Here is a 26,241-nt window from a genome sequence, read left to right as displayed (position 1 = left end):
CAAGCCACAGGTGCTGAGCCTCCACAAAAATTTTAAAAATTAGCCAGGTATGGAGGTGGGTGCCTGTAGTCCCAGTGGCTTGGGAGGCTAAGGCAGAAGGATCACTTTGAGGTCAGGAGTCCAAAGCTGCAGTGAGCTATGATCTTGCCACTGTACTACAGCCTGGGTGACAGAGTGAGACTTTGTTGCAAAAAAAAAACCCCAAAAATCAGATCAAATCAAACACAGAAGTTGGAAATAAAATGGTGAACATGGAAGATACTTTCTCTGCTCTAATGGAGCTTTCAGTCCAGTGGAAAACACAAGCAATTCAAAATAGTAAGATAATATCACTATGGGAAGTAATAGAGTATACTATGGTAAGACAAAAAAGGGGCAACTAACCAGGAGCTAGTGAACCAGAAAGTCTCTTTGGAGAAATGATATCTAAGCTGAGACCCAAAGGACATTAGGAATTTTTGTTTGTCTGTCTGTTGGGAATGGAGGGTGAAAGTCAGCAGTGAGAGGGAGATTAGACAAAGTGGAAGAAGTGTAAAAACAAGTAGGGTATGACTCACTGAGGAGCAATAATAATTTTGTGTAGCTGGTGGAGAATGTGGAAGATTAGGCTGAAGAGGTAAGCAGATTAATTAAGTCATAATCAATCTCTACAGGTCATGTCAGGGAGTTTCAATTTTATCCTGAGAGAGACTATGAAGAATTTTTAGCAGAGAAATGTCACATCATAGCTCATTGCAGCTTTGAACTCCTGGCCTAAAAGTGATCTTTCTGCCTTAGCCTCCCAAGCCATTGGGACTACAGGCACACACCTCCATACCTGGCAATTAAATCTGCCTGCAGATTACATGGGGGAATGATAAAGGAGGCAAGGAGATCAGTTCTGTAGGAATGCAAGTACAATGCTGGGGATGGAGACACGCGTACTTATTTGAGCAACACTTGCCGTTTGAGAAATATTTAGAAATCAATGACCTTTATTTGTTGTGGGGGCAACATGCAGGGGAGAAGATAGGAAATTAAAGATAATGACCAGACTGGGCAGCGCCTATGGCTCAGTGAATAGGGCGCTGGGCCCATAAACTGAGGGTGTCAGGTTCAAACCTGGCCCTGGCCAAACTGCAACAAAAACTAGTTGGGCGTTGTGGCAGGCACCTGTAGTCCCAGCTACTCAGGAGGCTGAGGCAAGAGAATTGCCTAAGCCCAGGAGTTGGAGGTTGCTGTGAGCTGTGTGATGCCACAGCAGTCTACCGAGGGCAATAAGTGAAACTGTCCCTACAAAAAAAAAAAAAGGCCAGATTTTTGTCTTAAGCAACTAGGTATACATAGGATGGCCATAAAGTTCATATGCAATTTAAAAATTGCATAGAGTAGGTGAAATTTAATAAGAAACACTGGGAAAGTGGGTTTAAGAAAAGAAAGAGGGCTCGGCACCTGTGGCTCAACCGGCTAAGGTGCCAGCCACGTACACCTAAGGTGGCGGGTTCGAATCCCCAGCCCGGACCCGCCAAAACAACAATGATGGCTGCAAACCAAAAAACAGCCGGGCGTTGTGCCGGGCGCTACTTGGGAGGCGGAGGCAGGAGACTCGCTTGAGCCCAGGAGTTGGAGGTTGCTGTGAGCTGTAATGCCACGGCACTCTACCCAGGGAGACAGCTTGAGGCTCTGTCTCAAAAAAAAAAGAAAAGAAAAGAAAAGAAAAGAAAAGAAAAGAAAAGAAAAGAAAAGAAAAGAGGAGAAAATGAGAAATTCTGACCAAGTTAAATAGTAGACAAATGTGAAATGTCTCAGAATACATATCAAACAGGCATCTGGTTCTTTCTCTCATTTCCCACATTCAATACATTACCAAATTCTGTCAAGTCCATCTTCAAATTACAGCACAAATCTGTCTACCTTGCTTCATCCCTACTGTTACCACTCCATTGCAAAGCATCCTTAATGCCTTTCATGATCTCCTTACTATAGTTAGATCTTTTTTTTTTTTTCCTGAGACAGACTCTCAAGCTGTTGCCTTGGGTAGAGTACTTTGGCATCATAGCTCACAGCAACCTCCAATTCTTGGGCTCAAGTTATCCTTTTGCCTCAGTTTTTCTATTTTTAGTAGAGACAGGGCTCTTGCTTTTGCTTAGGCTGGTCTCAAACCCGTGAGCTCAGGCAATGTGCCCTCTTTGGCCTCCCAGAGTGCTAGGATTACAGGCTTGAGCCACTGAGCCTGACTTAGAGATATCTTTTAAAAATATAAATCAGCTGGATACAGCGGCTCATGCCTATAATCCCAATCTTTTGCAAGACCAAGGTCGGAGGATTGTTGAGGCTGGGAAGTTGAAGACCAGCCTGGCAACACAATGAGACCTTGTCTTTACAAAAAATTAAAAATCAGTGTTTCATGGTGGTACATATTCCAAGTAGTCTTGGCTACTCATGAGGCTGACTTGGGAAGGCTGGTTGAGCCCAAGAATTTGAGGGTACAATGAGCTATGATAATGTCATTGTATTCCAGTCTGGGGTGATAAATAAGACCCTATTTCTTTAAAAAAAATCTATATCTATATATAAATTAGATCATGTTACTCCCTATTTAAACCTTTGAATGTCTTCCTATTGAATTTTAGAATGAAATCAAACTTTAACACAGCCAAAGAAATCCCAACACGACACATACGCTTCATTATCTATGCTGCTCAAGATTTCCCTTGCTTTTAGGGCCTTTGTACTAGGGAAATGCCCCATCCTCTTAACCTCCTTTCTCCCCCAATACATAGTCTTGCTTTTTGTCTTCAGATCTCATCTTAAATATCAGCTCATCTAACCATTCTCTATCACATGACCTTGATTTACTGTCTTTGCAGCATTTGTAAACTTACTTGTTTACTCATTCCCTACAATATAACCTCTATAAGAACAGAAATTTGCCTATCTTTTCCACTGCTACAAACCATATACATGCTATAGACATGAACTTTAATAAATGTCTGCTAAATGAATTAAATAAATGAATAAAATATATAGAACTGAAGGTCAACTCAGAAAGAAGATCTTGGTTGGAGATACCGAAGATGTGGGTATCTTCTATAAGTGAATTACACATCACGCCAAGGAAAACAGATATTACCCACAGGAAATATATAGGGAGAATAAAAGATGACCTAAGACAGCCCCAAGGAATGTGAACATTATAGAATGAAGAGCAGAAGAGGGGGATGCCCCAAAGGGTGGGCCAGTAAAAAAGAAGGAAAATAAGAAAATTTTCCCAAAGTGCTAGATACCGTAGAAGAGTATTCTTTATTAGAAAAGCTGCTTGGCATTAAGGAAAAGCATGTGGTCAATGAAATCACTTATATAGTCAACAAACATATTAATTAAATGCCTTATCATGTGCCAAGAACTATGCTAGGAGTTCAGATATCAAATTAATCAACAAAATAGGTCAGAGACTATTTTAATGACTATTCACAGAGTGGTATAATCTTCTCTAAGTGTGACCTGGAGCAAAGCTCAACCTGAATCTTAATTATCACAATTGCTGGGAGGATTAAATAAGATCTTATTCATAAAGTGTGGAGCACAGTATCTGTAACACAATAGGCACCCAATAAATCATAGCTATTACCATAAAAACAATCTTCCCAGCTCGGCACCTGTGGCTCAAATGGCTAAGGCATCAACCACATACACCTGAGCTGGCAGGTTGGAATCCAGCCCAGCCCGCCAAACAACAATGATGGTTGCAACCAAAAAACAGCCGGGTGTTGTGGCAGGCACCTGTAGTCCCAGCTACTTGGGAGGTGGAGGCAGGAGACTCACTTGAGCCCAGGAGTTGGAGGTTACTGTGAGCTGTGATGCCACTGCACTCTACCGAGGGCAACAGCTTGAAGCTCTTGTCTCAAAAAAAAAAAAAAAAACAACCGTCCCTTGACTGATGGAAAAAACAGTACAAAAAAATACCAGCATACTGGGACAATTTACTAATCTTCCTAGGGGAATAAACTGATTTAAAAATCCATACCTAATCTCAGACTAAGCCAATTTTTCTGAAAATAAGCAAAGGAATGGGGTTCTTTATGAGAAAACTACTGAGAGGTATCATCTCGAGGTTTCCGAGGTTTCTTCTAAGATTTCAGTTTGGTTTCAGCAAAGGCACAAAAACATTTAAGTACTTAAAAGTAGGTTACTAGACTCACTTGAAGTGAAAGGCAATTTAGTTCCTAAGCCCGAGGTATGACCCAGAGAAAGATAATATACCTGCCTTCCCCCCTCACAACACAAGGTCCCCAGACTTATTTTATTTATGTTTTATTTTTTAATTTTTTTGAGACAGAGCCTCAAGCTATCATGCTGGGTAGAGTGCCGTAACATCATAGCTCACAGCAACCTTCAACTCCTGGGCTTAAGTGATTCTCTTGCCTCAGGCTCCCAAGTAGCTGTGACTACTGGTGCCCACCACAATGCCTGGCCATTTTTTGGTTGCAATTGTCATTGTTTGACAGGCCTGGGCGGATTTGAACCCTCGGGCTCCAGTGTATGTAGCTGGCGCCTTAGCTGCTTGAGCTATAGGTGCCACCCTCTCGGAATTATTTTAAAACAAGACCGCTTGATGTTCCTAAAACTAGGAGAAGGAAAAGTACAGCATTCACAGCCCAATTATCCCCAGCAATCTGGGGAGGAAAAAAACCAGATTCTTCAAAAACAAGAGAAAAATATCAGAATCTTTCTCACTTAAATTCCAACTGGGAACACGAGGATGAAATACCACTGACAGATGGGAACCCTTATCTTGCATGCCATGCAATCCAATCCCCAACCAAAATGCCTTCTTCCTACCAGCACCCACTACTTTCTATTGATTTCCCTCAGCTTTGCTTGTTGCCTGAACTCTAGCAATCAAGGCCCTAGTGATATCTTTCGGCCAAAAGAAAATCATTTTCCTGCTTCTCTTTTGTTGCTAACAGACTGCTACTTATTTTGTCCAAAACCATGTGGGCAGTAGAGCTAAAGGCCTGCCAGTCATACATGCTTAGCAAGCAAAGAGTAAACAAGACATATTCTTCTAAGTTAAAATGTCCTAAAAGCAAATAATAGCCTTTACAAGTCTGAACATTCTCAGGTAGTCTATTTACTAGAGTATGTATTAACTCTGCAATAAAACTAACCAATTTAAACAGACACAAAAATTTCTCTTTAACATTAAGGAGAAAAGAACTTAAAATTGGAAGGTAAGAGACAAGAATCCTAATTGTGATTTTACCACTATGCAATTGCATTAGTGCCTTTGTTTCCTCATTGATGAAATAAGGCTAGTAACACTTTTCCCTTTTTTGCCTTCCATATAGGAAGTACAACAAATTTCAAAAAGTATAGTATTTTTCCCAAGGTAATAGTATTTAAAGGAGGAAAGGATGAAGTAACGTAACTGTACCAGAGTTTTGCTTTGTAGTTTCCTTTTTGTGTTTTTTTTTTCTTTTTGTTCTTTTGAGAATCTGGGATCAAATAATTATATCTTGATTTAGCAATTCATTCAGAATTCAACAAATTACAGCAGAAGCCCAACTTTCTCCACCATAATGCACTATTACAGGAACTTCACATCAACTATAGCAGCAGCACATCAACTAAGAGTAGTCACATTTTCTCAGAAATGTGTTGGTAGCATAAATCAAACATTTAGATGTAATTTCCAGCTTAATATCCTTTGTTAGATTTTGCTTCTAAGACATCACCGCAAAATTTTTAAAAAACTCTTATATTTTGGCCAGCATAGAGATGCAAGCCTATAATCCTAGCACTCTGGGAGGCTGAGGCAAGTGAACTGCTTGAGGTTGGGAGTTAGAGACCAGCCTGAGCAAGAACAAGGCCCAGTCTCTACTAAAAACAGAAAATCTAGCCACGCATTGTGGTACATGCCCATAGTCCCAGCTACTAGGGAGGCTGATGCAAGAGGATCACTTGCGCCCAAGAGTTTGAGGTTGCTATGAGCTATGATGATGCCACAGAAGTCTACCCAGAGCAATGGAGAAAGACTCTGTCTCAAAAAACTAAAAAGATCTCTTTAAATGTAAAAAAATTTTAACAATCTTCTTCTTCTTTTTTTTTTTTTTAAGAGACAGAGTCTCATTATGTTGCCCTTGGTTGAGTGCTGTGGCTTCATAGCTCACAGCAACCTTAAACTCTGGGGGATTAAGCAATTCTCTTGCCTCAGTCTCTCAAGTAGCTGGGACTCCAGGCTACTGCCACAACACCCGTTTATTTTTTTGTTGTAGTCATTGCTGTTTAGCTGCCCCAGGCGGGATTCCAACCTGCCACTGCTGGTGTATGTGGCTGGTGCCCTAACCAATGAGCTATGGGCGCCAAGCCAACAATCTTTTACATAGGCTAAAGCCAAGGTGATCTCTTAAAATCATTTTAAAAATAACTAAAATAATAAAACAACCTTAATCCTTAACAATCTTTTTGTTGTTGTTGTTATTATGAAAGCAGGTTTTTAAAAAAATTTTTTTATTGTTGGGGATTCACTGCAAGTACAAGAAACCAGATTACACTGACCACCCCCTCCATCCTTCCCTCTCTCTGCTCTTCCCTTAGTCCTTAACAATCTTAAATTGTATCCTCCAGGTGACATTCTCATCATCTGTATTCACTATCCTACTAAAAATTCTCTACTATGACATATTAGATGACTTACATGGTAGTTGGCCCTTTAATATCATGGTAAATATCCTCAAAGTGGTAGTTAGGTAATTAGAAGTTAGAAAAAGAACATACTCAAAGTCTTCATGCTGAAGATTTGCCTCTGAAGTTTTTTTTTTTTTTTTAAAGAAATGTTGCCCAGACTGTTCTTAAATTCCTGGCCTCAAGAAATCTTCCTCCCTCAGCCTGTGGTGTAATTACAGGAGTAAGCCACCATGCCCTGCTGCCAACTCTGAATTCTTTTTAACTTCAGCAAATCAAATGGTCTCAAGCAAAGGGAATATTATGAAGTCATGTTTTTCCAAGTAAAATGCCAATCACACCTACAATCTAGATCTTAAATCGAAATAGAACAACATATAATAAAAGTCACTATTCTTTTATAGCACTATATATATAATTGGAAGGTTTAGTCACTGAGTAGTTTCAAAAGATCTAAAGACAGGGTCTCGCTTGTACTCTGGATGATCTGGAACTCTCCAGATGATCTGACCTTAAGTGATCCTACTGCCTCAATGCTAGGATTACAGGGGGAGTCACCATTCCCATCTACCTTTCAAACCCAACTTCTCTCTTTTGAGCTCCCAGAGCACTTCTATGTAGCACACAATTGTACATAATTAAAGAGAATTTAGTTTTCTCTTCTTTCATGTTTTGCCTTCCCAACTAGAATTTAAACTACTTAAGGAATTTGCCAAGGGACAGCAGGGGTGCCAGTGTGGCTAGAGCAGAATGAGTAAGGTAAAAACAGAACACAATGTCAAAGTGTTAATGGAAAAACTGATTGTGTGGGTTCCTAAAGACCATATAAAAGTGAGAAAGAAAGGAAGACTGTGATCACAGAAATAATATCATTTGACTTAAGTTTTATTAGTATCACTTTGTACAAGAGAAAGATCAAGCCTGGAAATATGTATTTAAGAACTGTCAATATATGGGTGATATTTAACACTAAAGACTGGATAAAATCACCAAGAAAATAATAAATTGGACAGATCCTAGGCTACTGTAATAATTGGACTGACCCTAGGCTTCCACCATATTGTTTAAAAGGTAAGGACAGAACTGGGCAGGGTGTTGGGAGACTGAGGCAGGAGGACTGCTAGAAGACAGTTTGAGTCCAGCCTGGGAGACACAGTGAGACCCTATCTCTTTAAACAGAGAGAGAAGAAAAGGCCAGGATAATGAAGAGGCACCAAGAAAGGAAAATGAGACAGAGTGTTTTGTGAGGTATAGGAAAATCAGGAGTAGAGTATCCTGGAAGCCAAGTAAAGGAAGTGTTTCATTGAGGAAGAAACAATTGATGTTGGCAAAAGTTGCTAAAAATTAAGATGAGAACAAAGAATTGACCATTGTACTTAGCAATACAGAAATATTAGAAACCCTGCCAAAAGTATATTTGGGAGAGTGGCATAGGTAAAATTACTACCACCACCAAGCGAGCCAAAGTGATGCTAATATTTATACAGTAGAACCTCAATAAATTGACAACCAAGGTACTGTAACAAATTGATCAAACTACAGAGGCCTAAGGAACCAGGCCTACTATACTGGTATGTTCGCGTACATTCCCAGTTTATGAAAATTAGGTCAACTTAAGGACTGGTCAATGGAGGGAGGCGGTCAACTATGGAGGTTCTACTGTATATATTTTATAGTCTTCAAAGGTATGGATTTAGGTCGTGATACAAATAGTCTTTCCCATTGCTTACACCTCTTTCACTCTTATGGGGAACTACTTTTACTGGAACAAAGGGACTGGAGGAAAGGAAGAGGGGCATCTCATTCAAATGGATGCCATCATCTTTTCTATGACTTTCAGGTGGTTGCTGAGTACCATTTGATTACCATATAAACTATGGGGTTGTTTTTTTTTTTTTTTGAGATAGCATCTCATTTTGTCACACTCAGTGGAGTGCCCTGACATCACATAGCTCATAGCAACCTCAAGCTTTTGGGATCAAGCTATTCTCTTGCCTCAGCCTCCCCAAGTAGCTTATTATTTTTTTTTTTTTTTAAGAGACGGGGTCTAGCTCTTGCTCAGGCCAGTCTTGAATTCATGAGCTCCAGGGATCCACTGGCCTCAGCCTTCCACAGAGCTAGGATTACAGGTGTGAGCCACCGTGCCTGGCTAAACTGTGGGGTGTTATTTCCTTTTTTGTTTTATTTGGGGATTGACACAGAAAATATACAGAAGCTGGTAGAAAAATCTTCCATTTATCAGCAAAAGTACTATTCCTGATAACTTGCAGGAGATAAAAGGTTGTTTAAACACTCACCTAATTTACAAACTAGAATGGGGACTTCCATTCTGCCCTATCCCTTAAAGAAAACTATTTTACATACACAGCCTTTTGCCTTAATTTGAAAAACAGGCAAGGGGGCTGTTTTCACTAAATAGAAATTCCGAAGTTTACAAAGCCAAATGCAAATGTGTTTTTGTTGTTAAAATTAACAACTGGGTAAGATCTATCAGATCCAGCTGGGACTACAGGCACTGGCTACCACACTGGCTAGTTTTTCTATTTTTAGTAGAGATGAGGTCTTGCTGTTGTTCAGGCTGGTCTAGAACTTCTGAGCTCAAGTGATGGTCTCGTCTTAGCCTCCCAGAGTGCTAGGTTTATAGGCGTGAACCACTGTGCTTGGCCAAATATCCTAATTCTCAATACACATACATCCCACATATAATGTATGAAAAAAAATGATGCTGGGTGCAGTAGCTCACACCTACAATCCTAGCATCCTAGCACTCTTGCAAGGCTGAGACAGGAGGATCACGTGAGCTCAGGAGTTTGAGACCAGTCTGAGCAAGAGCAAGACTCCATCTCTACTTTAAAAAAAATATATATATATATATATAATATATATATATAGAGAGAGAAAGACAGAGAGAGAGAGAGAAAAGTCAGTTGGGCGTGTTGGCTGGTACCTGTAATCCCACCTACTCAGCGGCTGAGGTAGAACCCAGGAGTTTAAGGTTGTTAGTAGCTAGGCTGACGCCACTGTACTCTAGCCTGAGCAACAAAGCAAGACCCTCTCTCTTCGGCTAAGGCACTGGTCACATATACAAGGGCTGGTGAGTTCAAACCTGGCCTGGGCCTACCAAACAACAATAACAACTACAACTACAATAACAAAATAGCTGGACATTGTGACTGGTGCCTGTAGTCCCAGTTATTCAGGAGGCTGAGGCAAGAGAATCACTTAAGCCCAAGAGTTTGAGGCTGCTGTGAGCTGTGATGCCATAGCACTCTACCAAGGGCAACACAGTGAGACTCTATCTCAAAAGAAAATGTCTGTCTTCTTAGAGCCTAGACCCTAGTAACTATATGACTGACTCGCTGAGTCTACTTGCCATTCTCAAATTTGAATTATCCAGAGCTGTCCAGAAACTAAACTCTAAGTATCCACTAAAGTCATAAATTTACTTATTTTGCCAAGAACAACTATATAAAATCAAATACCTCTTGATATAAAATTGGATGTTTTAGTAAGTGTTTGCTATTGAAGGTCATTTTTCTAGGGACTGTACTCTGGCTGCACATAAGAGATCACACAATTTTAAACCACACTACAGGATCCTAGATAATGCTTTTCAGATGAGGAGAAATCCTCAAAGAGGTCAAATGTTTTGTCCAAAGTCACATATTCAGCCATAATTTATATAATTTCATTGACAAAAATCTTTGGAATAAATTTTAAAACAAGATGCTTTTTATAAAAAAAAAAAGCTACCTTTGGCTTTTAGACACTGCTGGCTTTAAGATGGATTCTTCTTCAACATTAAACTTGCAGAAAAGAAAGGCAAAATAATCTGCTTCTTACAAAATATATGATGGAAAAGACTGAAATTGAATGGAGATTTCCTGTGCTACCTCAAGGCATGTTTCATTTACATTATTTTCCTCTTATTCAACATTTTTGGCAGTACGACTCTGTTACGGTTCCTTATATAATTAATACAGAGGTTAAGACCTAATTAACCCCAGGGTGTCCAAGAGAGTAAGTTCTTTTCTTCATTTTCTAATGTAAGCCATGATAATTAAGGGGAAAAAAATCAGAATGTTTCATATTAAGACTTATATGCAGCTTGCTATGTGAATAATAAGCACAATGCAATTCTGCCTTTTTCTACTATTTCCAAAATGTGTATTATCAGGGTATTAAGGGTATATTATTCCCTTAATATACCTAAAAGAGATTTATTTAACAAGTTTTTAAAGAGTTATTGATACTATACTACAAACTTATGTGTTACACATGGATGGCTAGGAAAAAGTTCCAAGCCCACAGAATTTCTTTTAAAACTTAAAGTTTAATGGTTAAAAGATGTATAGTACTCTTTTTTTAAATTATTTTTTAAAGATAGAGTCTCACTCTGTTGCCTAGGTTAGAGTGCCATAGATCAGCCTAGCTCACAGCAACCTCAGACTTTTTCTGCTTCAGCCTCTTGAGTAGCTGCAACTACAGGCAACCACCATTGCACCTGGCTAAATTTTCTATTTTTAACAGAGATAGGGTCTCAGCTGAACTCAAGTAATCCTGCTGCCTCAGCGTCCCATATCACTAGGATTACAGGTGTGAGCCACTGTACCCAGGCCTAGTCTTGAGTTTTCAAAGGCAATCACTGTTACCTTTGGAAAGCTAGCCTATATATATCCAAAAGAAAGGAGGGGAGAACATATGTGTGTATATTCTCAAGCAAGGTTTAAAAACAGTTACATCCTAAAACACACACACACACTCACAAAATAACAAAAATACCATAACCTTAAGTTATTAAATTAATAACTTGATAGTTTTTCAAAACACTTTCATCAGCTCATTGACCTTGGCAACAAACTTCAACTGCAAAGAATCATGTAATAAAATGATTACTACATCTCTCTCTTCCAACAAAACAATACTCAAATCAACCCAACTAAGAATTATGTACTTAAACAAAAAATTAGCACAATTCCAAGGAAATTTAATTATCTTCTCTGGTAGAATATTCTGTTCTCTGAGATCTACATGGTCAATAATTTATTACTGTTATTGTTATTTTTAAAATTTTAACTGGCATCACTATAATAAAAGCACTTCAGAATTATACATATTTCTAAATTAGTTTCTCTATTTTATCATTTTTCAATATACTTGAACAGGAAGGACATTCTCTATTCCTTATCTATTCCTACCACATCTGTAATGGACAAAATGTCATGTAACAGAAGAACATCATTAGTCTTCCTATTTTGGTTTGTACAATGCTGATGACACTGAGTATTCAAGTTCTAGAAAGCAGACTAACATGGGGAACCATGAGAACACTACTTGATTTATGCCTCCTAAAAGTGGGCTAATAAATATTAATAGAGACATATAACATTTAACTGCTATTAAATTATAAATGTAAAATACTGCATTTCTGAATTTGAAGTTAGTCAATGTCTAGAATAACTTAAAGAAAATTAAATGAAAAGAGTACAAAAAGAGATGTTGTATGTCTTTCCAGTATTTAAAGGATTTACTTACTACTGACTCACTACCTATGTTTTGGGTTGTTAATTACATGTAATACTATACTACCTTCACTATATCCACATTAGTGCTCATTTATTAACAGGGCTTAACATGCTTTAAAAAATATATAGTAAATATATAAAATATAAGCATAAAAGTTGTCATTTTAGTCATCAAAATATTTTTAAACACTCCTAATTAATCTATTCAAGATGGAAGTAAGAGATCCCTATTTTCTTTTTACTGATAAAAATATATTCACAACCCTAAGCAAGAGCAATACCCCGTCTCTTAAAAAAGAACAAAAACAAAACAAAACAAAAAAACCAACCAGAAAAATTAGCCCAGCATGGTGGTGCACACCTGTTGCTCCAGCTATTCAGGAAGCTGAGGCAGGAGGATCACTTAAGCCAAAGTATTTGAGGTTGCAGTGAGCTATGATGATGCTACTACACTCCATCCTGGGTGATAGAACAAGACCTCGTTTCCAAAACAAACAAATAAGCAAATTCATAAAACTACTGAGTCAGGTCATAAACCCAAAAGAAAACAGGTAGAAATTCAAAGGAAACCACCTTTGAAAAAATAGCAGGTTTTATTAAACATTCAAATTATGGTTAACATTTCTCTAATTTGTAATCTTTTTACTGAACTGATGCCAAATAATGGACGCTATGGACAAGGATTACATTTTTAGATGAAAATACTTTTAGATGTAACTGCTTTCTTAAGTTTGGAATAAATGACTTCAATAAATCAACAGCAAAATTGGGAACAGATCTCACAACTCCCCATTTCTCATTAATCTCTTCACAGGCCAACCCTAGACAGAGTGGGTATGATTTTTATTAATTTGCCATACCAAAAATTCAAATATAGTAAAAGAAAAGTCCTCAAATAGAATGGGAAAGAAATGTGGCAAGGTGGGTGGATTATCTGAGCTCAGCAGTTCAAGACCATGCATAAACCTTGTCTCTACTAAAAAATAGAAAAACTAGCTGTGAGTTGTAGTGGGCGTCTGTAGTCCCAGCTACTTGGGAAGGCTGAGACAAGAGGATTGCTTCAGTCCAAGAGTCTGTGGTTGCTGTGAGCTATGATGGCAAAGCACTTAACCCTAGGGCAACTCTGTCTCAAAAAAAGACAGCAACAACAAAGAAATGTGGTCTGACTGAAAAGGAATCAAGTCATCACTGATTTATTGTCATTTTAGTGATCTTTAATATAGAAGGTAGTATTGTCATTTTAATGATCTTTAATATAATTAAGGAACTATATGGTAAATATACTTTTTATATTTAAAAAGGTAAAAATAAATGTAAACTCCAAACTGAGCTAACTGTTCAGATCCACATCTGGAAAATTAAGAGTTCAAGCTATTGTCTTAGAACAACCTACACAGTGTTTATTTTTCATGTTAGAAAGATCAGAAAATAGATGTTCACATTTGCTTACATATGCACAAACAGTTGTTAGGATAAACAAGAAACTAGTTACCTATGGAGAAAGGGGTGTGAACTACATGAAATACCATGGCTGAAAGCAAGATTTCAGTTACATAATTTTGTATTTTTGAACTATGGAAATAATTACCATTCAAAATAAAATAAAAGGGCATAATATTTTACTGACATAATCTATCTTAAGAATTTTTCTCAAAGACTCTCCCACTTTTATCATACCTTCTAAAAAACCAAAGGTCCTAGAAAAGAAGGGAAAAACTGATTTTCTATTATCCATAAAAGATTAGGGAAAACTTCCTCTGGCTAAACACACAATGAGTCAGAGCAAGAAGGACTTTTTGAATGTCTAATCCATAGTATTTCATCCCTTAAACATTACTATAGAAACTCAAGAGTAAATTTTCTCCTTAAATTTCTTTAAAAGGCCGTGTGGTTTAAAGTTTCATGTAAATGCATTCTGTTAAACTTCAACTTACATTTAATTTCTTCACATTTAATATGGCTTTATTAAATCAACTATCTTATTCAAATCAATACTTCTTTGGCCAAAGAAAACTTTAATTATAGAAACACTTTAACAAGTTTGACTGATAAGTTCTAACCCTATCAGATACTTATTTCAGCTCTATGGGAAAGAGCTGCTCTAAAAAAGTTACCCAAGTTATTTACTATAGTTTTCTATAAGCTTAGACAACTATACAGAGAAACATCACAGACCACAATAGTGAGAATGATTAATGTATTAGAAATTTAAGGAGGCAGTTAGTGTGGGGAAATAGAATAGGTCTGGAGTTAAACCTAAGTTTGAACCTGACCTTCTGCTGATCTTGGGAAAATCATTGAGCTTCTCTAAAACGCTTTATCATTGAAAATAAAATGGATACCATCTAACTTAAGAATCATTGGGAAAATAATGAAATGTTCACACTGACAGGTTCTGAACTATTTTGGCTAGCTTACATTCACAGGAGACGTGGGGCTAGAAGAAAAAGCTTTCTTTAATGTATATTTTTGAAGTTATATGTAAAACATAAAGGAAGAAAATAATCACATAACTGTGATTTAGTCAAAGAGAACAAGTGAGCATCTTTCTTAAAATCTTAAGATCTTTACTTCACCTATAACTCATTTCCTCCTTTCTTCTTAATTCAGATGTGAAATGAACATCCGTTAGCCTAATCATTTGGGTAGTCAAGGAAAAATGACCAGTGTAAGTGCAGCGATCAAACTTTTTAAGTAAAAAAGATCTAAAGTAGATACCAGGTTTAAAATCACTATAAATATTTATGAATATTTTCTTTCAGAAAATTTCCAACAAAATTTAAAGATGATCACATCAGTACTTCTTTTTATTAAAGTAGGGAACTTCTCCTACAACTCTTGAGGTATTCTTACGACTATTTCTTACAAAAGATGGTTTCTTATTAACAATACTAAAGTTAGATCTATCTAAAATTGCTGCTATTCAACTGTTTTGAAACAATTGAAAAAGCAATTTTTCAACTGACAGTTGAAAAACCAATTTCATTTTAAGTGTTTAATGTGTGTCAAAAATATTATACACTGGGAGGATATAACAGGTCTTCTGCTTTCAGGTAACCTATGGATTTAGGTGAAAAGACAAATAGAGACAAAGTACGCTGCCGAGATTTTAAAAAAAAAACCCACTCATTGACATAACTATTTAGTTTCTCCTACATATATACCGACTGAAACAATAAAAAGTATTTTTTCAATTCATTACTGATCATTGATAGAAACCGATTTTCTTTAAATCTGGCCCCTAAACCACGTTAAAATAGGGAGAGCAATGTCAGAAAGAGGAATTTCGGGACATTATGTCTCCAAGAGTTTTTATGTATCTTTTTATTTCTTCATATTAAAGACAGGATGTCTCCCATGCTCCCCAAAGTATCCTTTTTGTAAATCATAATCGCACACAAGGTATAAAGTGAAAAGAGCAGTTACAGTTCAAAAAATAATTAGGAGGAAAGTATTGGTTGTAAAATATCTGGACTACAGTTTCTAATTGAAAACTTATCACCTGGTTCTCACCTGTCAGACACTCTAATGTAGGAAATGCCACTGCCCTGAGAATCTACATATCATGTTTTTAAAATTGGCTAAATATATGAAAATAAATGTAACAGAGGACATTGAAAGAGCAACAGAATTTTTTTTTTAATGACATAGGAGAAATGTGGGGCTTCCTACCCTCTCTGCCTGCCCACACACACCGTGTCAGGGAGGAAGGGAAATATACTTTAATACTCCTTAAAAAGCTCCTGTTAGGTTTGGGGGTCCAAGAAAAGACATGCAATTTGGCATAGGGACCAGGCCAGTGTTTTGCTCATTTCTGCTTCAGTGCACATGATCTACGCTGGAGTTAACTGTGAGGACCTAAAGGTGATCTTTTCTCTTAAGATTACAACACATTTCAGGATTTAACAATTCTGACTAACAGCCAAGAAAGTGAAGAATGCTTACTGATTTACTATATGTTTAAGCTTCTCTCTGCAGGGTATGAACTCTGACACAATTTAGCCACCAACTACATTTTTTAAATAAGAGTTTTTCAAGACCACGATGGGTCCGAACTCTTAACCACACCTTTTTCTACATTAATTTCTGTGCTAACAAAAGAGCTCAGTAACTAACTGGATCAAGGACTGGTGAGGGCCAAAGCTGATTTCATAAAATCAATATCCCCTCTTAAATGGGTGCTTTGTGTTTTTATTTTTTAAGTTTGGTTTTCTCGGGTTAAAAGAACTCTTCCCTAAAAGCTGCACCCACCAAAACTACTCTTCAATCAGAACTCTGTAAAAACTGTTTGGTGAGCTTCCTAGTAATTGCTTTTCACATACTTTTTCATTAAGCATGTGAGTTTCTCAATACAACCACTCATTTTAACATTTTCATACAGGCCTTATTTACTGAACTATTTTGTGGTAGTTTTTACCAGCTTAATCGTGAAATTTATATGAAAGTACTGATTTTATAGACCAAGAAGGCTTTCTCCTCTTGGTCCACAAACTGCCAGATGAATTCCTAATTCAATACACACTGTCAACCCACAATTATCTTTCTTTCTTACACACCCTTCTGGAAATTCTATCTTAGGCGCAAACTACAACTTCGCCCAAATTCAGATGACAGCTGCAGTTCTAAGGGAACACAATCTGGGGTTGCCGGGGCAGTCAGCCTTCAAGCTTTGTGTCTGTCAGATGAAAGAACAAAAGGCAGCGCTTTCTCCCCCAGCCCCTCCTTAGCGCTGGAGGTCAGCAGGCTTGACAGAGCAGTTCCAGAGAAAAAGGAACCATGCCGAAGCAAGTGAGAGTTTCCCCTCCGCAAACACACAAAACTCCCGACCCACCTTGGATAGCTGCCTCCTGAGGCTAAAGCGCTGAACCATGGTCACCCTGAGGATCTTCAGACAAAGCAATCCACAAAGGAAAGGTTTTTTAAATAACAGCTTGGGAAAGTCGGTGGCAGAACATTTTGAAGACTGTCGGAGAAGTCCAATGAATTTCCTTGGGAGTCTTAGCAAACTTGGAAGCCCTTCATTGTTCTATCTGGAGATAACTGCAAAGCATACATGGGAGAGGGCAGGCGGGCGGGGCGGAATCCTGGAGCCCAGTGCCAAGCTCTTCTAGCACTTCCTGTGAGTCAGCTGAGAGGGGTCCAGACACAAGGACCACCCCTTCCCTTTCCACAGAACCATTAGGTGAGGATACTGCTGTCGTGCCACCTGAGCCTCCAGGGGACAGAGCTGATGTTAGCGGCCAGGGTTAGAGAGCATCTGCCCCAAGTAGGAGACTAGCAACTGCTCTAATTCCTCCCCCAATACACACGCCAGCCTTCCTGGTAGGAGTGTCTGCTGCAGAAAGCAACACCCTCTGCTCTACCTCCATCTCAGGTAATCCACCGGGTGAAGCAGTGTAAAGAAAACGAGGTGGCAAAAAGCAAGCCCCTGGCTGTGCCAGCTCCCTACTCTAGAAGGAAACTCCTCCCAGCTAGGCTCACCAGCTGTGTGGCTTTGTCTAGCATAATTGGCCAAGCCCTTCCTCTTATTCACAGGGAGGGGTCCTGTCTCAGGAAGGAATGTCAGGTGCAGAGAGGCATACTCCGACGGTGACTTCAACTTCGTGCCCAACTTAAACACATTAAGGCAACCTCCTGAGATGACTGCCCTCTTTCGTTAGAACAAAGTAATTTTTAAAAATCTATATGCAAAACAAAAGGAACAGCTCAGAGTGAATCAATGCAGGTAAAGAGGTAAGAAAAATGACAACTGTGAGGGTAGTTCCAAAAACACAAAATATTTTGCCATCATTTGCCACTCTTCCTCTGTCTATTTGAGTCTATTTTCAGACAATCACTGTAAGGATAAAGGTTTGTTTTAATGAAGTGTTCCTGTCTATGTGCTCCTCTTTGAATTGTGCATTACTTTTGAATGAATTTAGTAACTGCTAGAGCAGAACTTGTTGGGATATATTATTTTTTCCCTTTTCAAATGCCTCTTAACTTCCTGTGTGCAAAATTATGTATTATGCTACACTTACAGGCTGTTAGAATGAACTTACTGTGTGCAGTCACTGTGTTAAACATTTCACATCTATTATCCCATTAATTTCTAAAAAGAATCTTATAATATTTCTATTACAATAGTTTCCCCTTCCCTGTGGTTTCAGTTACCCACAGTTAACCTAGGCCTGAAAGTATTAAACGCAAAATTCTAGAAATAAACACATAAATTTTAAATTTTGTGCCATTTTGAGTAGCACGATAAAATCTCAGCACCATCCTTCTCTGTCCTACCTGGGACACGAATCATCCCTTTGTGTGGTGTATCTATCCCTGCTCTGCTCCCCACCTGTTAGTCACTCAATAACCAAGTTATCAGATTGACTATTAGATCAACTGTCACAATATAGCACTGCTTGTGTTCAAGTAACATTATTTTACTCAAAAATAGTCCCATGCACAAGAGGAAAGAAGCTGACATATTAAGTGTTCTATTTTATTATCACTTACTGTAGTTAGTTTCTTAGTGTGACTATAAATTCGACTTTATCATAGGTTTGTGTAGATAGGAAAAAACATAGTATAATCACGAAGCGCGTAACATTTCAGTGAGACTGCACATGTGAAAGTGGCTCCATAAGATTTTAATACTGTATTTTTACTATCCCTTTTCTGTGTTCAGATGCTCAAATATTCAACCATTGTATTACCACTGCCTACGGAAGTTAACACATGCAAGAGGCTATCCCACATAACCAAGGTGTGGGTAGGCCATACCAGCTAAGTTGTGTACACTATGATGGTCACAAAACAACGTAACTGCCTAATAGCACATTCCTCAGAATATATCCTTGCTGTTAAGACATAGTACTACCAGCAGTCAGGCATCCATTGTGGTTCTTGAAACATATGTCTCCTACAGATAAAAGGGAATTAGTGTTCCAACTCCTCAAATAAGTAAAATTGTAATTCTCTAAAACCTCTACATAATTATGAGGAGACCATATAATGTTACTAATCTTCTTCTTTAGACAAGAAAAGTAAAAAAAATGAATCTGAAAAGATAGTTTTTCGGCTATGTTTTCATAGTGGTGCTTACAACTAATTGATCACAACCAGTTACAGATTCCTTTGTTCTTTTTCCATTCCCACTGCTTCACTTTTTCGTGCACTGATTATTCTCAACTATGTCCATATTACCAATTTCCAATTTTACCAGATATAATTTTCATCTAAAAAAATCACACACACATATTTCATAATACCTTAGGAAGACCAGAGGAGATGCACCAAATTCAAACAAATCACAGGATGCCAAGGCTCCAAAATACTCTAACCAAAATGTGTATATGAAACTTTTACTCTAAAAATCTTGAACAGAAAAGGACTGAACATATTTAACTATACTTTCTGTAAACTTCCAAAGCTAAAAACTTTTAGACCTACAACTATGACTGAAATAAAGGTTCCTTTATATCTAAGGTTAGCAGTATGCCATGTAGAGAAACGATTAGAATTTAGACAAAATGATTGCAATTAAATTCCAAATGGCTGACAGAGAACTAGAGTTGTGTATGTATATGGTTTTTATTGTTTGTTGTTTTTGTTGTTGTTTATCTTAGGGGTACCAGTACCTCCATTTTCTCCTACAGAGAATGAAACAGTAGTTTGAAATCATCTCCTGGGAATGCAAGAGAGATTCATGAGATACTGATGTAGAAATAATACAGAGCATTACAGATGCTTCTGATTGATATAAGCAACTGATATCTCGGATCACTGCTATAAGATTCTTTCCTCCCACCCACCCCACCAAAAAAAAAAAAAAAAAAGGAAAGAGAAAAGGCATCAGAAAGCAAGGTCAAATGACTACAGATTCTAGTACACATCAAATATCAATCATGAACTAAAAAGGGTATAAATCCTAAAAGCACTTATGTACTTTAATACAAAAAGCACTTACATATTAAAAGGATGGTGTCTTCATTTTATTAGGAATGTGCTCATTTTTAGTTTATTTAAAAAAAGATAAAAGTCTGTTTGAGATACTACAAATCCTATTACAATCATTTGAATTAAAAAAAAAAGCCATTTGAATGCATGACTACAGTCCTTGATTTAAAAAAAGACCCTCAATAAACTGAGCTACTAGGGAAAATATCAGGATCTCTAAATTTAGTCTATTTTGAGGAGTCTGGCAACTTTGGGGATGAAAATAATAGACTGCAACAAAGGGTTACAAAATAATAGCAGGAAAGACAAAAATGTATAACCTAGAGAAAAGTCAACAGCTCTGCAATTAATCTCTTATCACTCCAGGACCCTAATAACCAATGCCATTTTCAGTACTCTGTGATTGAAAATCCGCATCATCTTATATTTTGTGTGGAAGCAGGCAAAAACTGTTCATGGGTTTCTTAATCTTTTTTGAATTATGTAGTTTGTGAGTCAGTTAAAAGGTATGGACTCCATACCTGCAGTGACACACATGAGATGCACAAATGATACACACACAGTATAAGTGTATGTATGTGTGCATATATTACACACATACATATAAATTCACCAGGTACATATACAGAGCCACAAGCATAAACATCTGAAGATACAGAATACTTATGTCCATATCAAGATATAGCAGATTTGCAGCCCCAGAAGGCTCTTAATCTCCTCCTTGCTCTTCCTTCCCCACAGGTAACCATAACTTTGACTTCTACCATAACTCTGACCATACCTTAACTTTGCCTGTTCTTGAATCTTTGCGTCTGGTTTCTCTTGCTCATCATGTCTTAGTAATGTATCCATGTAGTTGTGACAGCTCTTTTTTATGGCTGTATAGTATCCCACTGAATGAAACAATGCCACAATTGAACCATTCTACTATAGATCAGTCTTATATTCTACTTCTTCTCTCATAAATCTGCTATAAAATTCTTGTAGATTCTTTCAGAGTTCATTCATGCACATTTCTCTTGAGTATATGTAACGTAGAAATGAAAATCCTAAACCAGTGAGTAAGGTTCCACAGGTATTTCTAAACAGTCTTTACTGTGGTCATACTAATTTACACTCTTACATTAACATATGGACATTCTAGTTGCTCTATACTCTTGGTATTTTGTTTTTGTTTTTCAATTTCATCCATGCTGGTGGAGGTGTCAGGGCACCTCTCTGTGGTTTTGCAAATCTTTTTAGAAGCAAATCTACTTAGAACTTTAGACAAAATTATTCTAAAATTTTCTTTAAGTTACTTCTGTTGATATTCTGATTTTCTCCGTATTCCCCCATGTACATCTTGATATAAGGCCACCCTCCTTGACTATGAACATTATTCTCCAAAGTAGACTGCTATTTAACCTTTCAGCATGACTCTCTAACTATTAATTCCTTTAGTGTTTATATTATGTGCCTGTGAGGTACCAGACAACTAATATGATTATTATTCACTATGTTACAAAGAACACCCAGCAGGATTATATATGCAAAATATTTAACCACTATAAAACAAAATACAATACATAACAAAACAGTTTACAAGATATTTCACATCCTGCTGCCCACTGTCCTTTTCCAAATATCTCATACTACTTTCAACTGAACTCTAAATCTTAGTTTAGACGTTTATTCTTTCTGGAAAGCCTTCTCTATCAATCCTCACCAACTCCTGTTCCCACCTTACTATTTCTTCCTTACTACATTGTATTGTAATTTGTCTGCATCTTCCTCAACAAAACTTAAGTTTTGAGTTCAAGAGCTTGAGGTTTCTGTGAGCTATGCTACTGCATTCTACTGAGGGCAACAAAATTAAGACTCTGTCTCAAAAATAAATTAATAAAATGAAATGAAAACTAAATTAAGCATATCCCACTTCACCCTTTATATTGTATTTATCTGTGAGTGCGCACACACAAACATGGGATAGACTGCTAGATTCTGGCCCATGCCTCATTTTTATCTGGGCACGTAGCCACCTATAATACACACTTACATTTTCCTGCTTTCATTGCAGCTAGGTGTGGCCATGTGACTATGACTAGTCAATGGACTGGAAAAGTCCTTAGAGGCTATAGTCATGCCCTCCTCTTCATTACTTGAAAAATAAACAGGCTGGTAAACAATCTTGGACCATGTTGATGATGGCAATACTGAAGCTATGGAGCTGTCATATCTGCCCTAGGCTGTATATGCTCAGAATGTTACATGAAAGAGAAATCAACCTCTATCTTCTATGAAGCCAGTTATCTGTGGTCTTTTCTTTTTTCAACCCTTTCCTCCAACCCTCAGTTATCTGTATCATATCCCTTCCTGCTTAGAATCAGTTTGGTGGTGTCTGTTATCTGCAACTGAACTCCGAGGATAAACTGCTTGACATAGGGTAGGTGTTACTAAATGTTTGTTGAATAAATGAATGAGTGATGATGGAATAAGCAAATGGAGACAGCCAAGATGTACAATGAGTTGGGAACACAAACCTGTTGGTCTCAGCCCAGTGGTAGAAAAATTGATGAACCATAAGTGGACAATGAAATCCATCTGGTGGATCCTAACCGGTGTATTTTTTGGGGGGTGGGGGGGACAGAGTCTGATTCTGTCACCCCAGGCTACAGACTCCTGGGCTCAGTTAATCCTCCTGCCTCAATCTCCCAGAGTGCTAAGATTATAGGTATTAGGCACTAGGCCTAGCTACATTTCCCCTACACCCCGCTAACTAGCATTTTTAAAAGATGAAATAGAATAGTAAATTTCAGAGAAGACCACATATGGTAGATGTAAGTATTATTTTATTAAACATTAGTTCCATACACACATACACACACTGTATATATATAACACGTACTCATAGTGGTAATAATAAAAATATTCAGCAACTGACACAGATACCAACTGATTGAAATGGATGACAATAATAAATACCAGTTGTCTGGGGAAAAAAAAGGAGTATATAGTCTTGTTTGATGGGATTAATATATAACTATTCTATAACCTTATTTCTATATTCTAATGTAAAAGACTGCACAAACTCTAAAGTGAGATCAATGATTTAGATTTCATTTTGTGTTTGTAGACATGAACTTCACAAAGGACAAAACCTACTACCTTACTCAAATCCAAAACATTAAATGTGTGATTTCTTTTTACTTATACATCTCGCAAAAGAAATAAATTATCTGGCAAAATATATACTTCCAAAAGCAATACTAGTGGCTTGGCACCTATAGCTCAGCAGCTAGGTTACCAGCCACATACACTGGAGCTGTGGGTTTGAACCCAGCCCGGGCCTGCCAAAACAATGACAACTACAACCAAAAAATAGCTGAGCATTGTGATGGGCACTTGTAGTCCCAGCTACTTGGGAGGCTGAGGCAAGAGAATCACATAAGCCCAAGAGTTTGAGGTTGCTGTGAGCTGTGACGCCAGACTCCACCGAGGGCAACATAGTTGAAACTCGTCTCAAAAAAAAAAAAAAAGCAATACTGGTGAGAGTGACGTCGAGATGACAAACTAGTAAGCAACAGGCCTTCCTTCCTGGGACCACAGAAATATTGAGTTTAAATAATATGTGCACTATAATACCACTGTAAGAATTCTAGAGATCAGTTGTGAATCAATGGCACCTGAGCCATTCTAAAACCAGGGTGTACTCCTATGAAAGGAGAAGGAAAATTCACAGCATTTGGCACGCTTCTTCACATTCCTCCCCATGCACAGCACAGCATAAAGCAACCAAGAGGAAACTCTCTGATGAGATTCAGGAAAAGCATGCCGTGTTGGCACTTAAGAAAACAATAGAAGAAGGAAGTCTCTCTAGCCTTCTACTTTAGCCTGTGTTGTATTACTGTAACAATTCCATACACTAAGTAATTTATGAAGAAAGGAAATTTATTTCCTACAGTTCTGGAGGCTGAGAAATCCAATGTTGAGAGGCCTGCACTAATAATGACTTTCTTGCTGCTTCATCCCACGGAGAAAGTGAAAGGGCAAGAAAGCATGCATGCAAGTAAGAGAAAGGAAGCCAAACTCATTTTATTTTTCTTAAGACAAAGTTTTGCTCTGTTGCCCTAGCTTGAGCACAGTGGCATCATCATAGCTCACAGCAACCTCAATTCTCTTGGCTCAAGTGATCTTCCTGCCTCAGTCACCCAAGTAGCTGGGAGTACAGGCAAGTGCCACCACACCTGGTTAATTTTTCTTTCTTGTTTTAGTCTTGCTCTTGTTTAGGATGGTCTCAATCTCCTGACTTCACAAGATCCTTCCACCTCAGGCTTTCAGATAGCCAGAATTATTATAGGGGTGAGCCACCAAGCCAGGCCCAAACTCTTTATCAGGAACCCACTACTCCTTCAATAATAATTAACTCACCTTGTGATAACTGCCATTAATCTATTCATGAGGGTTGAACCCTTATGACCTAATCCCCTCTTAAGGTCCCACCTCTTAATACTGTTACACTGGAGATTAAATGCCTAACACATGAACTTTGGAGACACATCCAAACCATAATATGTTCTCTTATTCTTCTTCCCTTCAGCAAGTCATAAAATCTAAAAAAGAGTTTCCAATCTTCCCCTGAAGCAGGTCATATGACAACCTTCACCCAAGAGGTGCTCTCCCTCTACCCCAGGAGGGAACATCCTTATCACTGAAGATAAAGGATGACAAAGAAGAATCTAAGCAAACCCATCTTCCTAATATCTTCCAATTTACTACCATTAGGTTATACACTTTGTCTAATCTTTTTTTTTCCATGACTATCTACTTCTTCATCAAACCTAGCACAAACATACACAAGTTTAGGCATTTCTTTGGGTCTTCATTTCCTTCTGAAAGCCTCCATGTCACATATAACTTATGTTAAATAAGTGCATATACTTTTCTCTTGTTTTATTATAGGAGACTCAGGACTTAGCCATGAACCAAACATATGTAAAGAAAAAGAAAATTTTCTCCCCTATATCACCATACTAGGACTCTTCCCTTGGGACGTAAACAAAAAAGTAGACCATGATTTCAACATTATGGCTTGTAGGGAGGCTGCCTGAGGTACTAGTTTCTGTGTCACCTTACTTGAACCACTGACAGGATAGGCACCTGAGTTTGAAAGCCACTGAAAAAAGAGGTAAGTAACATGTTAGAGCTACAGTTCTGCAAGCAGATGGGAGGGGCACTAAGAGATCAGAAAAGATTTGAGAAATCCTAAAGTCTTCAGCCAGGCTGATCAGTATAAAGACAGTAAGCAAAGACTGGGAGTGTGGTTGTTTTTTTCAAATGGCTAAATCCCAGCAAAAATTTACAAGGCATACAAAGAAACAGGGAGACATCACCCAATTAAAGAAACAATACAAAACTCCAGACACCAACCCAAAGGCAATGCAGATCAAAGGCACTGCCCAACAAAAAATCAAAATAACTGTCCAAAAATGTTCGATGAGCTAAAAAAGAGACAACTAAACAAAATCAGGAAACTACATAAACAAAATTAAAATGTCAACAAAAAGAAACTATAAAGACAGAGCCAAATTCTAGAGCAGAAAAGACAATCACTGAACTAAAAAATTAATTTAAAGTTCAGCATTAGATTGTATCAGGCAGAAGAAAGAATGAGGGAACCTGAAAACAAGTCATTTGAAATCACTGAGCTAGAGGAAGAATGGTTAATAAAGAATGAATATGAAAAGAGCCTAAGGGACTTAGGGGATACCAACAGACCGCTGTGTTTATTATGCAAATTGAAGTAGAAGAGAGAAAGGGACAGAGACTTTTACTGAAGAAATAATGGCTGGAAACCTCCAAAATCTGAACAAAGAAATGGACATACACACTCAAGAAGCTCAAAGCACTCCAACTATGACAAATCCAAAAAAAACCCCACAATGGCTGAGCATGGTGGCTCACACCTGTAATCCTAGCATGTTGAAAGATCAAGGTGGGAGGATCACTTGAGGCCAAGAGTTTGAAACTAGACTGGGCAATAGCAAGATGCCATCTCTACCAAAAATAAAATAAAATCTAATAAAATAAAAAGGAGCCAGGCATGCTATATGTCCATTGTCCCAGCTACTAGAGAGGC

The 26,241-nt window shown here is 37.8% G+C and overlaps 1 protein-coding gene and 1 pseudogene across 1 annotated transcript in view; one reads left to right on the top strand and one right to left on the bottom strand.

Annotated features, from left to right (window-relative positions):
* Window positions 1-26,241, bottom strand: part of TMCC1 (transmembrane and coiled-coil domain family 1) — a 254,125-nt gene that overhangs the window by 98,594 nt on the left and 129,290 nt on the right. The gene's annotated exons all lie outside the window — the stretch shown is intronic.
* Window positions 1-26,241, top strand: part of LOC111727349 — a 28,118-nt pseudogene that overhangs the window by 461 nt on the left and 1,416 nt on the right.

This window comes from Otolemur garnettii, unplaced genomic scaffold, assembly GCF_000181295.1.
Source record: "Otolemur garnettii isolate 467f Iridium unplaced genomic scaffold, OtoGar3 scaffold00101, whole genome shotgun sequence".
NCBI classification, from domain to species: domain Eukaryota; kingdom Metazoa; phylum Chordata; class Mammalia; order Primates; family Galagidae; genus Otolemur; species Otolemur garnettii.
This window is presented reverse-complemented; position numbering and strand designations above follow the sequence as displayed.